Source organism: Papio anubis, chromosome 10, assembly GCF_008728515.1.
Source record: "Papio anubis isolate 15944 chromosome 10, Panubis1.0, whole genome shotgun sequence".
NCBI lineage: Eukaryota > Metazoa > Chordata > Mammalia > Primates > Cercopithecidae > Papio > Papio anubis.
In genome coordinates, this window is record NC_044985.1 from 119,430,849 (window position 1) to 119,445,264 (window position 14,416).

At 51.4% G+C, this 14,416-nt stretch overlaps 1 protein-coding gene across 4 annotated transcripts in view; it reads left to right on the forward strand.

Moving 5' to 3' along the window:
• The window catches only part of AGAP1 (ArfGAP with GTPase domain, ankyrin repeat and PH domain 1), a 639,080-nt gene that overhangs the window by 53,022 nt on the left and 571,642 nt on the right, over window positions 1-14,416 (forward strand). The window lies entirely within an intron of this gene.

Genomic DNA, 14,416 nt, shown 5'->3' on the forward strand with positions numbered 1-14,416 from the left:
TTAGTGTTACTCCGACTCCGTTGCTGTTTCCCAGAGTCATTTGCTCTTTTTGAAGACGCTGGGCCGTGGGCGTCACTGCCCTTAGTGGAGTTCCTTCCTGGCAGCTCTCCCTGCAGATTCTGCCTCTGGAAATCAACACGTATTGCTCCCGTGCTCCCCCGGATTACTTGGCTGGAGTCCTCTTTCCGTCCTCTCACCTGCAATGACATGCTTCTTCCAGCCTGGGGGATGTTGCTTTATGCTGGACAGAGCTGGATTCTGTCTTGGCTCTGCTGGTGCTGAAAGTGCCGAGGCCCAGGACCACTGTCCACACACCTCCGATATCTGGCGAAGCACCAGGCATCGTTGGCTTTGCTGAGTACTCGAAGAAGCACCAGGCATCGTTGGCGTTGCTGAGTACTTGAATGACTGACTCTTGACCATGAAGGCAGGCAGGCAGGGTCCCCTCTGTCTGGATGGCTCCCCACCCTTCGCCCGTAGGCACCTTGGCCAGACCCTCCTCATTCTTTAAGATTCTTCAGCCCTCGCCTGCTGTGAGGAGTGAGTTAGGTTCCGTCTGTGCCCAGCTGTGCTGTGTGCTTTCAAATGAACTGCAACAGTCTGTCTGTGAAGGGGAGGGCAGAAATTCAGGGATGGAGGACAGCTCTCCTCAAAGCAGGCCACAGCAATCCGGGCTGTTCTGCTAGAATTCAGTTGATTTCTTATTTTATGTGACTGTTGTTCATCCGAGCCCAAGATGGAGCTACAGGAACCCCATGTCTGAGTGTCCAGCAGGCCCTCAGTTGCCACCTGATGGGGACATCCTGCTTTTTCAGGTCCTTGATTATATCCCACAAAGAGAAATAGATGGCTTGAAAGCCTTTTTTCAGAGGCAGAAGGGACAAGAAAAGTGGAAGTGTAGTCTGGAAGTAGCCAGATTTTAAGTTAACCAGGTTGCACTTCTGGTGGTTCCTGGCATGCTCACAAGAGAAGGAATTATGGCCCCAGAGCCGTGCCTGGGATCCGCACGTCTGTCGCAGATCTCTGCTGGGAAGCCAGGCTGGGGCCCTTCCAAGGTGAATGGTGGTTTCCATCCAGGGTTCAGGTTTCTTCGCAGCTAGTGGTGATGGTGAGGGTGTGAGTGTGGAGACATGGCTGGGGTGGTGATGGGGGTGTGGGGGCATCCTTGGGAGTGATGACGATGATGACTTGTCTTCTCACCAGCAGGTTTGGAGTCCAGAACCACGTGAATGACCTCAGGGTGGGTCAGAACAAGGAGCTGTCAGTCTGAGGCCTCTCATTGTGCTCTTTCTTGGTTAGCAAATTGCTTTACCTCGGTGGTCATCAGTTTCTTCTTTGACAAAATGAAAAGATTTTTATCTAGATGCTGCTGTGCATCTTGAAGCAGGTTAAAAGAAGGTTAAGGAAAACCAAGCAGTTTGTGGAAGCCGACTGTGCAGGCGGCTCACTGGCAGTACTCGGCTCTCCACCCGTGGGGACCTGCTGTGGCAGCCGTAAAGCTGTGCAGAGGTGAACCGCTTCAGCAGAAAGAGGCTTCCCCACGGAGATCTAGGAGTCTTTGACTGTTTAACAGGGAAAAAATCCCCATGCTTTTAGGATCGTAGGGTAAGACCCCACGGTGGAGAGATGCTTTCTACGCTCCAACACAGACCAGGGCGGGGACAGACAGTGGCTTTGGGACACCATTAACTCCAAGGAGATGAGCTAGCCACTTGAGGCCCGTGTCCAGAGTTACACACTTTCTTTTTCTGATTCTTGAAGGCTTTAAGAAATCTCTTTAGCAAGTCTTTACCTGTTTTTAATTTTTTTTTTCTCCCAACACCTCAATAAAACTCCGGGCAGTAATATGCTGCTTACATTGACTTATTTTTGTTTTTTTGAGACGGAGTCTCGCTTTGTCACCCAGACTGGAGTGCGGTGGTGCGATCTCGGCTCACTGCAACCTCTGCCTCCCGGGTTCAAGCGATTCTCCTGCCTCAGCCTCCAGAGTAGCTGGGATTGCAGGCATGCACCACCACGCCTGGCTAATTTTCGTATTTTTAGTAAAGACGGAGTTTCACCATATTGGCCAGGTTGGTCTCAAACTCCTGACCTCTGGTGATCTGCCTGCCTTGGCCTACCAAAATACTGGGATTACAGGCACCGACCACCACACCCGACTAATTTTTGTATTTTTAGTAGAGACGAGGTTTTGCCGTGTTGGCCAGGCTGGTCTCAAACTCCTGACCTCAAATGGTCTGCCCTCCTCAGCCTCCTGAAGTTCTGGGATTACAGGCATGAGCCACTGTGCCCCGCCATGAGTCCTTTCTACTGTGGGGTTGGCCGTATTTCCCCTTGCTCCTGTGAGAAGCTGAATTCGCAAATGCCAAGGTGAACTTGGTAGTAGAGGCAACAGTCAGATGCTCGGTGTCTGTGGGTTGAACAGAAAAGAGCCCGGTGAAATTCCACGCCTGTCTGTGTTTAGCACGTGGTTCCTGAATTATTTCATGAGAATGCAGGTATAGTGGTGACAGGTACAATATTTGTTAGCCAAGCTGTAGTCAAAGGGTTGGCGTCAGGCTGCTGTTTCTGCCCCAGTGTCATGAGAAATTGCTGTGTCCACCTTAGAGCAAGAAAACAAACGGCGTGATTGCTCTGCTGTTCCTGTTCTAGGGCAGAGAGCTGAGTCAAGCACTCAGCAGCCTGCATCTCATCTCCCTTGGAACGGCAGTGGTAGAGCTGCCCTGCACACTGCACTGCTCTCCTGTTCCTGTAGTGTCGCTCATGTAAAATGCGGTACAGGCTGGTGCTGCTGAATGGGCTCACTTTCTCCCATTTCCTTTTCCTTCACTTTCAGATTCGTTTCACCTCTCTCCAACTTACCTTCAGAGACGCAGCGACGGGCCAGGTGCGGTGGCTCACACCTGTAATCCCAGCACTTTGGGAGATGGGCAGATCACCTGAGGTCAGGAGTTCGAGACCAGCCTGGCCAACATGGTGAAACCCCATCTCTACTAAAAATACAAAATTAGCCAGGCATGGTGGCATACACTTGTAATCCTAGCTCCTCAGGAGGCTGAGGCAGGAGAATCACTTGAACCCAGGAGGTAGAGGTTGCAGTGAGCAAAGATTGCACCATTGCACTCCAGCCTGGGCAAAAATCATGAAACTCCATCTTCAAAAAAAAAAAAAAAAAAGAAAAGCCACAATGTATGAAGACCTGCAGCCCCTTATCTGGAATTCGAAAACCCCAAAGCACAGATTTTTGCAGCCCACTCATTTGGCAGCAGAACCTGAGTTATCTACGCATGTGAGGGTGCACCCTTCATTAGAAGAGTACCCGTGCGTTTGACCAGGGGTGCTCTGGGACATGGGTCGGCCAACTCAGGCCACTGCCCCATTTTTTAACATAAAGGGTTATTGGAACACAGCCATAGCCTTTCGCTTATATTGCCTTTGGCTGTGTTTGCACCTGGTCCTTACAGAAAATGCATCTGGACCTCTGCCCTAGAGAGGACCTGCCCTGCTTGCAAGGTGGTGCAAGTCTGCGTGGAAAGCACTGCAGGGCAGCTTGTGCAGAAACTGGGACCTGCTCTCCTTGTAGAGACACAACCCCAGGGTACTTGGAGCTCATGCTGATGACTGTAAATCATTCAAGGCTTCCTCTTCTTAGATTTTATACCTCTTAGTTCTTTGAGGATGGTGTGCCATGTTCAGCGGGATTTTCCAGACCTTTTATTTCTAAGGAATGCAAACTAGAAGAGGCTGGTTCCTGTAGATGACAAAGGTGGGAGGAACGTGGAGGACAGGGATGACTGGGAAGAGCTGGCGAGTGCAGCCTGCTGGGATGCCAGCTCTTACCTGGGAAGGGCAGCATGCAGGGTTGCAGACTGCTTAAGCCCCCTCCTGTCAGAGAACCCCAGAGAGAGCACCCTCAGCTACTTGGAGAGATGCTGTTGAGGTTGGGAGGCGATGTAGGGTGTTCACCAGCCAGCATGAGACCCTTGCTTCCAGCCTGTGCCTTTAGCCCAGCCTTGCTGTTCTAGGTGGTGTTGGCAGCCTTTTATGTACGGAGTTGCATTGCTCGTCCGTCTTCCGCCTGCCTGTGGGCAGCTTTTGTTCCTTTGGATTACTTTTGTTTCTTTAAAACTGCTTTGCACCATCTTTTTTTTTTTTTTTTTTTTTTAACGGAGTCTCGCTCTGTCGCCCAGGCTGGAGTACAGTGGCGCGGTCTTGGCAAGCTCCGCCTCCTGGGTTCACGCTATTCTCCTGCCTCAGCCTCCCGAGTAGCTGGGACTACAGGCGCCGCCACCACGCCCAGCTAGTTTTTTTGTGTGTTTTTAGTAGAGACGGGGTTTCACCATGTTAGCCAGGATGGTCTCAATCTCCTGACCTTGTGATCCACCCGCCTCAGCCTCCCAAAGTGCTGGAATTATAGGCGTGAGCCACTGTGCCTGGCCTGCACCATCTAATTTTTTAAAAATGAGCCTAATACTGTTCATATTTTAGCACCTGGCAAATGTGTTGATAATTTCTGGGCATTCACATGAATTTAAGGGTGCCCCTAGCAGCTCGCGGTCTATATAGGAGAACTGTTGACACCTCTCAGGATTCTTACTCTGGCAAACAGGTGTAGACAACACCCTGCTTGCATCTCACAGTGGCCTAACATCCCTGGGAGCATGGAGATTGGTGGAGTGAGTGGGAGGACTCGCCCTGCACAGGTGGAGGGTGATGAGAGGCTGGGGATGTTCGCGGGTGACCACAGGTGTGAGGCGGCCCTCGGTGGAGGAACTACCTGGGCCTTGCTCCTTGGCTCTGGTAGTCTCACATAACTCTTTCGTGGTCTGCAGCTGTATAACATGATGAATGTCCTTGTGTTGTACATTTTCAGGAAGGACGGGTAGGGTTGCTGCTTCAGAGATCGAGTGGCATGTCCATGTCTGGACTAGACCCTGAGTGGGGCAGAACCAGCATCCTGTGTGCAGCCTGCACACTCCCAGCCCCCGTGGCTGTCTTAGCAGATGGATTATCACCGAGCACACAGGCAGCCCGAGACACCTGCTCATCACAGTGTTCTCCGCAGCCCCGACTGGCGAGGAGGGCAAGTCCCCACGTTCATGCCTTGTGCTAGGGTCCCCTCTGGCACTCTTTCTCTGGGGCTCTGTGTTTCTTTGCCTTTGAGCTCTTTATAAAATCACTTTCAGTGACTTCTCATAGCTGTTCGTCACTGGGAGTCAGCTGAGCGTGCACACGGGCTCTCAGGTCCTGGTCCCAGCTCTGCCTCCCTCACCTCAAATGCCATTCACAGCAGTGTCAGTGCCTGCCCGGAGTGTGCTAGAATGCCAGTTCTTGGGCCCCACCGCACACCTGCTGACTCCAGACTTGGAGTGGATGAGGGTCCACAGGCTTCAGTCTGAGAGCCGCAGACAGGTGTGCTTGCCGCAGAGGTGCCGAGGGCCCAGCAGGACCGTAGCACAGGATCAGCAGCGCCCACACCCGAGGCGTGGGGATCTCCGTGCACGATGCCGAACGTGGTGACGATCACAGAGCCTTCCTGTGGCTGGAGTGAGCTCGTCCATGCTGATGAGATAGTGTTTATTTATTTTTATCTTATTTTTTTTTTTTGAGATGGGGTCTCACTCTGTTGCCCAGGCTGCAGTGCAGTGGCGCTGTCTCAGCTCACTGCCACCTCCACCTCCTGGGTTCAAGCAATTCTCCTGCCTCAGCCTCCCGAATAGCTGGGACTACAGGCGTGCACCACCACAACCAGCTCATGTTTGTATTTTAGTAGAAATGGAGTTTCATCATGTTGGCCAGGCTGGTCTTGAACTCCTGGTCTCAAGTGATCCACCCACCCTGGCCTCTCAAAGTGCTGGGATTACAGGCGTGAGCCACCGCGCTTGGCCGTAGATCGTGTTTCTTAAGAGTGAGTTTGCTTCTGAGGAAGAGAAGTGGGGGTTGGGGACATCCCACCTCCCTGGCCACCCTCAGTGGTGTGAGTTGGTTGCTTGATGTCATCTGAGGTTAGGCCACCTGGGAACGGTCCTCATGTCTCACTTGTACGCCTTCTTGGATCAGGATTTCCAGGCCTCTGCATCTCTTGAGTTGATTCTTAGAGGGTGAGGAGAGAAGGGCTAGACGAATTCTTTCTGTTGAGACAAGGTCTCACTCTGTCACTCAGGCTGAAGTGCAGTGACCCGATCATAGCTCACTGCAGCCTCAACCTCCCAGGCTCAGGTGGTCTTCCCAGCTCAGCCTCCCAAGTAGCTGGGTCTATAGGTCCCACCACACCTGGCTAATTATTATTATTTTTTTTTTGTAGAGACAGGTGTCACCCATTGATACTCAGGTTGGTCTCTAACTCCTGGGCTCAAGGGATACACCCACCTCAGCCTCCCAGAGTGCTGGGATTATAGGCATGAACTACCATCGCCAGCCTGAGCTGCATACATTCCCAGCTCCCTTTGTGAGACTAGTTAAAACGTTTTTCCTTCCAAGGCACATGGCAGATGGGCGCTGTTTCTCTCCTGCAGGATGTTTGCTGAGCATTTGTGAGTGGAGCATCTTTAGGGAAAGCAGGATAAACCCTAAAAGGCTTTCTCTGAATGTTACCTTTGCTCTTCACCTTGACTGGTAGGTCCCGAAGGTGTAGAAAGGGGGTCCTCTGGAGAACACAAACTGAGCATTGCTGGGCCTCAGGAGCTTCCTGTGAAGCTGGAGGCGGCCACTGCTGTCCTTCAGCTGTGAGGAGCCAGGAGGGTGATCCCAGCTTTCTCCTGGTTAATTTTACCCTCTTAAAAAGAGAGGAAGTTTGCAAGATTTCTTGAAATAACTCTGGTTGGAGTTGTAGAACCAACGTTTTTTCTCTGGTGCCTGCCACCCGCTGGAAGGGGACTGCAAGAAGTGTGTGTGCTTGGCTGTTCAGTGCCCCGTAACTCTGGCCGCAGTACTCTGGACAGGGCTTCTGAGAACCACCTGCAGTTCTGCTTATTGATGGTGTTGAGAAATAGTTTCTGCAGGAAGTAGAGAAACATTGGCGCCAAGAAATTCTGTCGGGGACATTTAGTAACTGCAAATAGCTTAGGAAGCCAGGTTTGGAGTGCTGCCTTGGTGTCCTTATAATGCAAGTGGGATTTCATTATGTGTTTAAGGCTTGGCATTGTTGGAGCTCAGGAAGACCAACTAAGGCAAGCAGAGCCATTGGCTGCTTGAGTGCCGTGCAGAGCACTGGGGAATGGACTTCCTGGGAAGTGTGCGATTTTTTCTGCTACTCCTTCATTCACACCTGGCTTCGGTTGCCCTCATGAGCTCACCCACAATGTGTGTAGGGGGATGCTGCTGCCATTGGCCAGGCACTGGGGATGCGGAAGATGGGCAGGTGCACACACACCTGGCAGAGGTTTGGAGCTGGATTGTGGGTGAGGGATGCAGAGAGGCTTAACCTGGAGAATGGAGGAAAAGGAGACCAGGAGAGTTCAGAGAGTTGAAGAGTGAGAAGAGAGCAGTGGCCGAAGTTGAGAGAGTTGCGTTTCAGAAAGCCAGCTGCAGAATGCAGTGCCCGACAGAGAGTGTGATGGGCCCCATCCCTCTCTGCTAAGCCGGGTTCTGACTCCGCAGAGCATCGGAGGCCTTGTTGTGGGCTCTAGGAGTGCAGAGAGGCAGCGCCTGTCTTGGCGCTAACTTCTCACACACATGCATCCACACACATGTATCTGACTGTGTGTGTGACACAGTGAAGGGTATGGGGACAGCCACATCTGGGTTTCAGTTTTCAGTCAGCTCCCTAGCTGGGTGGTTCCTCTGAGCCTCTGCTTTATTTCATCTGCAGTTGGCATTAATACTGTAACCGAATACAGAATCAGCTACTCACCACTCGAAAGCTGGACTTGAGAGCCAAGGGTTGGTGGGAGAAAAAGCAGGGGTATTTGAAAACCAAGAAGATGGTGAACTAACATTCTCAAGTACTGTCTTAAGTCAGTACAGATTTTAGGCTTTTTATATTAAGGGCTGGGGAAGAGGAGGGGTTTGAGATCAAGACGTGACCAATGACTGCGGACATCTGGGAGGCAGTGGGGGTCAGAGGAAGTTGTGAGTTTTTTTGTCTTGATCAGGTCATGATGCTCCTGTGAAGTTTTAATAAAACATAGTTGTTTACATACTTCTCCTTTAATCCCACAGTTAGTTTTAAAAACTACATGATCGTATTGGTAGGATTAGTTAAGAACTGATTCGAGGTCACTGGCACATGGTGAGTAGTTAGTAAATAATTGCTCCAGCTGGAATCACCATTGTCGATATTAAGAAGACAAGTGCACGCATCTCTCTGGCCTGCTGGCTCACATTTGGGGGTGTGGCATTTGTGCGTGAAGTGGAGCCTGGTCCCTGGTGACCCAGGTACAGTTTATGTCTGGAGCCACCGTTTGGAACGTTGCCTCCAGGGTCCGGGATTTGGAGAGAGCCAAATGCCAGAGTCTCAAGCAGGTGACGGTGGGGTGCAGGAGAGGAGTGTTCAGGGCACCTGTGAGCACATGTGACATTCGTAAGTGGCACTCCTCATGCTGAGCAGTTGAAGTCGTATTTCCACCTGACAGTGGGTTGGTTCACTTGATGCGTGAAAGGAACTTCCATGCAAGGATCCCAAAGCACGGTTGCCTCCACCTCCCACCCCACCCCGTGGTGGGGCCTGTGCCGAGACCAGCCCTCTGAGGTCGGCCCTCCTGGACCCCTTACTGGGTGGACAAAGGCTTTTGTCGGTGACTTACCTCTGGCAGAAATTCGGGGACGCTTATTTGTAACCAATACCACCCAGTCGCTGCGGGAGGCTGCAGAAGGGCTCTGGGGAAAGTGATCTTCAGAAATAGAAAGGTTGGGTTAAGGTAGGGCTTTTGGGAGAAGCAGAAGGAGCCTGTAAGACAGCACATTAATTTGGCAGGTAATTAGGAACTCTGATCTTGAGCATCTCATTTTAATTAGCGTGGTCCAGCCTGCCTTGCGGTGCTCACGCTGAAGCAGAGTGGCCTGCTTAGATGCTCCGCACCATTTATTTGGGTTTCTTATTTGGGAAGTTTGCATGTGACCGGGCCAAGTGACATTTGTTTTGAGGTCCCTCCTAGGGCCCAGGGGTGAGCTCTTGACAACCCCAGGTAGAGGTGGGGCACCTGCGCCCGGGCATTGATTTCCTGGGAAGGAAAGAAGACGCCAGGCCAGGCTGCTGTGTTACAGCCCGTTAATCAGAAGCCCTCTCTGCACCTGGGCCTGCTGTTCCCCGTGCCTTTCAGGAAACCACCAGCAAAGCTCCAGCTTTAGGGAGGATGGTCCATTTACACGCCTGTGGTTGGAGGTTCCAAGTGCCTTGAAAAATGCCTTGATGTCCGTTGGAGCTGTTTCTTTCTTCTCTTTCCTTTCCCTTTTAAAATCATGGAACTGTTTCTTTTCTTTTTTTTTTTTTTTTTGAGACAGAGTTTTGCTCTTGTTGCCCAGTCTGGAGTGCCGTGGCGCAGTCTTGGCTCACTGCCTCCTGGGTTCAAGCAGTTTTCCTGCCTCAGCCTCCTGAGTAGCTGGGATTACAGGCGCCTGCCACTGTGCCTGGCTAATTTTTGTGTTTTTAGTGGAGACGGGGTTTTACCATGTTGGCCAGGTTGGTCTCGAACTCCTGACCTTAGGTGATTCGGCTGCCTCGGCCTCCCAAATTGCCAGGATTACAGGTGTGAGCCACAGCACTTGGCCGGAACTGTTTCTTGGGTTTTTCAAACAATGCCTCTTCTCCAGCCAGTTCAATTTTAGAGGGTCCTTGAGAGGTCGTGGAGCAGTTGGCTTCTCAGCATTGTGGGGTGGGGCTGGGGTGAGGACAGTGCGGCCGCCAGCGTCAGCCTGGATGCTCCTAGGCAGAACCACAGGGGTTGCTGATTCTTGTTGCCGGATGGATGTTTCTGAAGTCTCTCTTAAAGGAGCCAGAGGCTTTCCTGCCCTGCAGTGCCATCCTTCTTGCCGTCCCCACCCACTTCTGTGATGCACAGAACCTGCCACCCTGCCCTGTCTCTGTGTTCATTGGTCTCCATTTCTAGTGTCTGAGTAAAGGCAGTCCCCAGTCCGGTCTGCAAAGCCTGACCACGTGCACAGGAAGATGCTCATAGACGCCTGGTCCCTGCCAGTGACACACGTGAACCTCGAGCAGGTGGGTGGGTGGAGCTCAGGGAACAGGCATGTGGGGCACACTCTCCAGGCACATCCAGGGCTGGACTGGGGCCGGCATGGGGGTCACTGGCCGCAAGCGAAGGCAGCTTATGTCATTCCCTCCGCCGCCGCCAGCTGTGCTGCAGCAGGAAGAGGTAGTCATGTTTGGAGGCCGGGCTGTGCGTGAGCTCTTCAGGCCTTGGGGCCTTTTCATCAGATTCCTTTTGACAGAATATAAGGAAGTTGGCCCAAACCATGTTTTTGAACTTCTGCTTTGGCCTTGTCAGTCTCCCTCTGTGATTCAGACCGTAGTGAAGCCCTGGTTGCTCAGGAGAGGAGACTTTGGAGGTCATCACTCATTTCTGAGTTACAGAAGTTCAATAGCGACTTGATTTGGGGGCATGCCATGTGTGTGGGACTTGAGTTTGCAGGTTTGTGCAGGGCATTGATTGGTCGGTTGGTTCATTGGCTGAGGAATATTTGGGGCACCTGCTCTGGGCCAGGTACACAATGAGGCAAAGCAATACTTAGACCTCAAAAGCAAAGCAATGTAGACCTGGCCGCTGTGACCTTGTGTTTCTACCTGTGGGCTGCCTGGGAGCTGTGAGGGAGAAACAGCATCCTGCAGGAGAGCGATGCCTCCAGCTTGACTTCCAGAAGCCTCCAGAAGGATGGACGGGGAGACTGAGACCTGAAGAAGGGTTGTGCATGTGGGAGGGAGCCAGCCTGGTGGGGCCTGGCCTGCACACCTGCAGCAGCTCCTCAGAGCTGCCTCCTCATGCCTCGACTGATCACAGAGCACCCTTTCTGTCCAGGCCACTGATCAGCCCCCAGGTCCAGGTCCAAGAACAAGCCTGTGACCCCCTGGGTCCCCTTTGTCCTTGGCCTACACCTGCCGTCTGCATTCTGGGGCTCACCCTTTGCTTCAGTGGCTACAGAAGAGAGAGGAGAGACACCGACCCCAAGGCCCAGGCCAGTCTCGTCCAGGCTGCCCACACCTAAGTCTTCAGGATGGGACAAGGCAGTCTTGGGGACTCAGGTGACACAAACCAGAGAAGGATTTCAGTAGAAGGCCATGAGTGCTTAACCTTTTATCTGTTTTCTGCTCTAACCAGGCACCTGGTGGGAGGGAAGGCATCCGGAGCCTTCTGCTGAGTTCAGTGGAGGCTGGTCTTCCTTTCCAATACTCTGGTTCCCTCTCTCCCCTGTGTGCATGTAAATAATATGCTACTACATGTAAATTAACACAAACGAATGTAAGATAGTTCTATGTGTCTACTGCCTTAGAAAGTACAGTAAGATGAATATTAAACTTCTCAGACCGTAAGGTCATGAATCAAAAAGGCGTGGCCTATTGTATATTTGAGAAGTGGCGCTTATTTACCCTGGAGTGAATGTGTTACTAGAAGTGTCTTTTGGCTCAATTCCTGACCTGAGCTTGTGTGGTCTTTTGCTCTTCACTGTCAATGTAGAAGTCAGGTTTGGACTGAGGGCTGGCTTATTTTAGATCCAGGTTTGATCATTTTCTGAGGATACAGCATTTAGTGCGTACCTCTGTTGTGCAACACAGGGCTTTCTGGAGGTTGGGGGGCGGATCCTGAAGGCAGGCTTGGCCTTCCCAGCTGGCGCGGGACTGGGGACTTACGGGACTGGGTCCTGGGATGAGCTCTGGAGCCCGTGGGGCTGGTTGTCTTGCTGACTGGATCTGCCTCCTGCTTGCTTCCATAGCAGAGCCTGTGGGACGTGAACCACCATTCATGATCCTGGGAGGTGAAGCCCTGGGAACATCTGCCACTTGGAATGAGAGGGGAAGGCTGGAACCGAGCTGGGCTGGTCGTGGGGATGCCCAGAGCCCGGTTCTTTCATGGGATCCCGGTCCGTTCCCCTCGGAAGCTGTTGCTCACCACGTGTTGATTTTATTTAAGCTGGAAAGGCTTGTTCATGTATCGCCGTTGGGAAGGGAAATCACTCCGAAGACGGTGGTGCTGGGGACGGACTCTGGAGTCATCTTGATTTGGTAAAAGGCGTGAAGTCTGAGTTCATTCCAGAGATTCTGGCTTTTGAGAACTTATATAAAGAGAACTTATAAAAAACGGAAAATGAGAAATGATGTCAGTGAACATTTATTGGCCTTTTTCTCTGTGCCAATAACTCTCAGTGCTTAACCTGAAGAAACCCACTTAATCCTTCCAGCATCCTGTCCTAGAACTTTCCCTGCTGTCTGGATAAGGAAACTGAGGCACAGAGGGTCGAGGAACTTTCTGTGGTCCACCCAGATATCCTGACCCCAGAGCAGGCACTTCAGGTCCCGCCCTGTGGCTGTGTGCACCTTCATGGTACGTACTGGGGTCGTGACTTATGAAAACGACGGACTTGGCTACATTTCGATGAGGGGAAGTTAGACACTTTAGATTCACAGTTAACTGCTGATGGTTAAATGACGTTTGAGGAACCTATTGGTGCTTCCTTGAGCCCTGCCCCATGTGAGTGAGGTCCTGGACAGGTTAGCTCCCCTCTAGAGGCTGCCTGTTTGTAAAATGATAGATTTAGACGAGCAAAGTGGTCTTTAGAGACGGATACACCTGGGGCAGAGTCCATCTGTTAGTGGGAAGAGTACCAGGCATGGGCTGTGGAGAAGGGGGATGGCGAGTAGGAGGCTGGCGGCCTTCCCTGTGTGGAAGGGGCCTTGCTCTGTGCCTGGCCCTGCAGGGTATGCAATACAGACGCACGTTTATGGGGATTATTCGGTTCTGCATGGGCTGTGTGTAGATGGGGGTGTGATGCTCAGTGGAGATGGACCAGGCTCTCCTCCTCGAGTACTGTCACCTCTTCCTTTTCTTTTCTGTCACCTCCTTCTCATCACCTCTGTTGTCTGTCCCTGACAGGCTTCTGTGCTTTGGAGACCTCTGTGTGTCTTTCTTGGTTCCGGTTTCCCTGTCTCCCAGCATCTCTGGGAGATATGTGTATGATTGATTCCAAGAATCAAGTGTGACCAGGAAAGCCATATGTTTTGAAATCTGACCTCTCAAGCCCTTGAAAATACTCAGAGCTTTTCCAGAATGTTCTCACGTCTCCATCCACTTCCTTTCCCTTTCTGCTTTAACCCCTCTACCCTCTAGTTGTACCCTTCAGGAGAAATAAAAAGACCCCAGAGAGGCCAGCCCACTTTCCCCCACACTGAGTTCCAGGAAGCTCAGTCTGGTTTTCCCATAGGAACAATGTTATGGGATGGGGACCGCATTCCTCACAAAGGACTCTGCCTTGAATTGTGCGATTAGAAAGATGCAACCGCTTTCAGCCGCAGCAACTTACAATAATGCCGTTATACCCTCAGCCATAAAAACACTGTGCAAATTGATTTCCTGAGGAGCCCCAAGGTACTGTGGGTAGAAGGAGAACATCTACAAATGTGAGTGCTGTGAAATCACTACCATAGCCTCAAACATGTCTGTTCTTAATAAGGAAAAAAAAAGTTCATTACACATCATTGAAGTGTTTTTTTTGTTTTTTTTTTTTTTTTTTTAAGATAGGGTCTTGCTCTGTGTCCTAGGCTGGAGTACAGTGGTGTGATCTCCGCTCACTGCAGCCTTTGCCTCCCAGGCTCAAGAAATTCTCCCACCTCAGCCTCCTAGGTAACTGGGACTGCAGGCATGCGCCACTACACCCGACTAATATTTTGTATTTTTGTATGTGTGTAGATGGGGTCTTGCCATGTTGCCCAGGCTGGTCTTGAACTTCTCGGCTTAGAAATTCTCCCACCTCAGCCTCCTAGGTAGCTGGGACTATAGGCATGCGCCACTATACCTGACTGATATTTTGTATTTTTGTGTGTGTGTAGATGGGGTCTTGCCATTTTGCCCAGGCTGGTCTTGAACTCCTGGGCTTAAACGATCCTCCCGCCTCAGCTTCCCAAAGGGCTGGGATTATAGGCCTGAGCTGCCACCACGGCTGGCTTGAAGATTTTTTAGAAACTTGCCAGCTTAGACTTTATAAAAATACAATGAAGGGGTGATTTGGGTATCCCAAGACTGTTTGGAAGGTTGTTCTGAGAAGCAGGTGCTGATGTTCTGTACTCGATGGGCTTCTCTGCGGCAAGCCGGAGGCCTCTGTGATGAGCACGCCTGCAGATGCTGGTGGGTGCTTGCCGTATGCCAGTGGGTTGATTGACGTTAGTGTCAGTATCTCTCATTGTGAACTTTCTTCTCTAAGGTTGAAAGTCAGTTTTTCATTATGAAAGTAATGTGTACTCAGTGTAGGAAAA